General features: G+C 40.4%; 1 long non-coding RNA gene across 1 annotated transcript; it reads right to left on the minus strand.

The window, feature by feature from the left end:
• Positions 1-982: 982 nt before the first annotated feature.
• Gm27572 lies at positions 983-2,700 on the minus strand. Its single transcript, XR_382890.3, has 2 exons — positions 2,409-2,700; positions 983-1,556 (listed from the first exon to the last, which is right to left on the minus strand). It is a non-coding gene; the product is annotated as a predicted gene, 27572 (long non-coding RNA).
• Between the last annotated feature and the right edge of the window lie 1,009 nt (positions 2,701-3,709).

A 3,709-nucleotide genomic window follows, 5' to 3' on the forward strand; every position in this document is an offset into this window, starting at 1 on the left:
GATGGCAGTGACAAGGTCATCAAGCCAGTCTTTCAAGCCAGAGCCCCTAATACAAGGCCTGCTGGTTTGAGAGTGATACCTGAGAGAGTCAACTCTGACATGTAAGACTAACAATTTTAGGCAAACAAAACAAAACAAAACAAAAAAGTCAAAAAAAACAACAACAAAAAAAGAAAAGAAAACAAAACAAAAAAACCCAAAAAACCTGATATATGATTTTTATTTTCTTCTTCCCTGAATTGTCTTTAATAGGGTACAGGAAAATGTGATTATACAATCAGCTCAAATTGAATCATCTTTCATACCAAGACATCTCTTGTGGTTCGATGTTGACACTTTTAAATCCCCAGGAAAATCTCCTGTTGCAGGAGCCATCTCACGGTATCATGGTATCATGATTATTATAGTTCTGGGAGGGGAAGGCTATGGAGATAGTTTTGAAAGCTCTTAGCACTAGTGTATTTGAGATGAACGTTAATTATTAATCAATGAACCACTTGGAAGTAAGTCGGTCAATGCTTGTAATGTGCGTGAGGGTCAGGGAGCCAGGGGTTAGTTATATGTTGAAAGAGTAGAATGTACAATAGCTGTTAAAGCCCCATTCCGGCACTGTCCCATTGCTCTATGGCTGTTGGCCACTGTCTTGGCTGGTGAGACAATGTTCTGTTGAGTTGAAGGTAGTGAGTTCTTTCAGTTGGAAATTTCTGGATGAAAATGAGCATGTACTAACTTCCATGTCTCACTTTGCCACCAGGTATGTTCAGCCTGTTGCCTGTGGGGGTGCATGCATGCTGGGATAGCTATGCATGGGCCCAACACAAGATGGCCAGTGTTCTCAAAACAGTATATGATTCTTGGCAGTTTATTTTGTAACTCAATTGTGTAGTTTTTGAGTGTAAATTTTGAGCAATGACTAAAGGTTTAACAGCTCTGGTGACCAGGCTTGTCCTTGTCTGATTAAATGGGCAGTTGAAATGAAGAGTTAAAGGGATTTAGTTAGATTTTATTACTAGGTAAAATCAGAGAGTTTGAATGGAGGATTCAACAACCTTAAGTTGCATTCCAGGCCAGCATGATCTACACAGTGAGATCCTGGACTTCCAGGACTGCACAGAGAAAGCCTTTCTCAAACAACAAAAACAAAACCAACTACAACAACAAAAGAGAGTTATGTCTTTTTCATTTCAAGCTAATTTATATTTCCGTTGAGTCAAAGGGACAACAGTTTTAACACCCCCTACTTAGAAATTTCTGTTCTCTCAGACTTACAATAGGCAGCAGCACTGTCAAAAGTTTAATTAAATATTTAGAAAAAATATTTAAACATCGAAATACTATTTTCTGGATAGTCACAAGTTGGACAAGTCAAAGAACAAGTCCTAGGAAGGAATTGCCCATGGATATATTTTTCTGTTCTCTGTATTTTGCTCCTTTCTTTCTATTTTTGCATCTCCAGTTGAATTCAGTCGATTATCTGTAACAGACCAAAAGCATGCAAGTGTCTCTTCCATTAGTATCCTTTATACTTGGTCACCAACGAAGCAGTTTTCTTCTCCCTTTAAGAGGTTGTTAAATCAAAACACAAATTAAACACTTTTAATGATTTGAAAGGGTTTTTTTTTCTTTGTTTGTTTTTGACAAGCGCTTACATTTGCTATACATTTTTTGAAACATTCATATTTATTACCAGGAAAAGGATGTTAAGTATTTAAAGGGTGTGAACTATGTGTGTCTTGTTTCTTCCTCTTCTTCTTCTTTTTTTTTTTGTATTTAAATTCTTTTTGCTTATCTTTGTAGTAGTTTCAAATATTTTCATAGGATCTTTAATAAATAATAACTATAGACATATGGCATAGTAAGCATCAGGTGTAATTAGTCGCTGAGGTTTAGTGGTAAATAAGGCAGATGTTATAGAGGGAGATAGTAAAACTCTGCTTCTAGGAGCATTGCAAAGTCCCTTGATGCTGATTCTGAATATTCTTAGCTTCAGTCTTCTCTCCATGGAACATTCTTGTGTCCCAAGAGTCTGAGGCCGGAGGAGCTGGGCAACAGTTTATATTCCCTGCTCAGCTTTTGCACAGTTATTTCCTGTGTTACAGAAGCAAGCAGTCGGGTCTCTCTCCTCCCGGTTTGCCGGGTTGAGCCGCGTTCTCAGCAGTACATGAACAGGCTGTGTGGCTGTTCTGGAAAATTACCTATTTTCCTACCCCGGCACACGTTATTTCAGGGACACAAACCTCCCTGGACTCAGTAACAAATGACCTATGAAAAGCATGGGACATAGAGAAAAAAAAAAAAAAAAGAAAATAAAATAGAAGCTTATTTAGTTGCTCAAGCAACTTAGTGGTTATCATTTCCTTTCCGCATTATTCCTGCTAACAATAAAAGGGAAGCTGAAGGTTAGTTACCTCAGGGTTTGGCTGCAGGCTCGCCCTTTGGTGTCTGGAGTGGCTCTGGTCTGTACTTGCTGGGACTGCCAGGCCAGGAGTCTACGCTCCAGCCTCAGACTCACTCGGTCTGTGCCAGACCACCTGTCCTCCCTCCCCGAGATGATGAAGCTGGGATTTTTTTCCCCTCTCTGGTCTTTGCAGGCAAAGTAACTGTAGATATGCAATGTTGTGTAGAGTCACTTCTCTGCTGTGTTCCAGCGCAGCCCTTAGCTGTCCAGAGCCAGTTAGACCTGTTATGAGGAGCTAGCTAACTGATTGGCTGGATCCCGGCTCAGTTTCATAGATTATAGCCCAGCGGTTGGGAAGCACCAGCCCTGTAGTTGCTGTAGTCCCGGCTTGCCAGTTCCTGTCTTAATGCATATGTTGTTGTAATTGAGTCCTAGCACAGCCTAAATAGCTGACATTGCATCTTCAAGACCGTGTGAGTAATCCAGATTTTTTTTTTTTTTTCAAACCTCAGGAAATTAATTACATGCCCCGGGAGGGAGTGATTATAAGGAGAAAATACAGATGATTCATTTTTCAAGGTGCTTTGCCTTATGTTCAAATTCACCGCGGTGAATCTGAAAGGTTCTAGGACCTGGCAGGGTTAGTCTTGCTCTTCCTCACAGCTGCCCGTTGGAGGCATTTGTTAGTTCTGCTTGTTTTATGGGAATCCATAAAGTAATAAAGTCCAATACCTGCAGGTTGAAACAGAAGGCAGTGATCTCAAAGCAGAGACTCAGAGAGACGGGGCAGGCAAACGGCAGGGTTTCTTACTTGCCCTGCTCACAACTGTGAGCTGTAAGGAACCTCTCCTTTGGGGTCATAGGTATACAGCAGTGCAGTTAGAGCTCCGGAAAGGAGACAGGGGAAACGGGGGCTGGCTGGAGTGGTTTTTTGTTTTTTGTTTTTTCCCTCTGCAATCTGAAGTTAATTTAAGATGCACACCACGAGTAACTAACAGAATTATATGTGTGTAAAAATGCTTTGGTGGGTCTGTTGATTTGGTAGAAGGCTGAACAGGAAACTAGGAGTTTATTTTCAAATGCTATGTGAGAAGCAGATTAAGCACACACAGAACCCTGAGGGAGGCAACTCTGTGGATTAGAATTTGTGGTTGGAGCAGATCAAGTTATCCTAGGAAACCTTTGCTCGTGTTTTTTTTTTTTTTGTTTGTTTTGTTTTGTTTTTTTGTTTTTTCTTTCTGGGATAACTTTTGTAGTTAACAAGGTTTGTGATAAAGCTGGAGCCGACTGACATGAGAAACTAGGAGACTT

Source organism: Mus musculus, chromosome 13 (assembly GCF_000001635.26).
Source record: "Mus musculus strain C57BL/6J chromosome 13, GRCm38.p6 C57BL/6J".
Classification (NCBI taxonomy): Eukaryota; Metazoa; Chordata; class Mammalia; order Rodentia; family Muridae; genus Mus; species Mus musculus.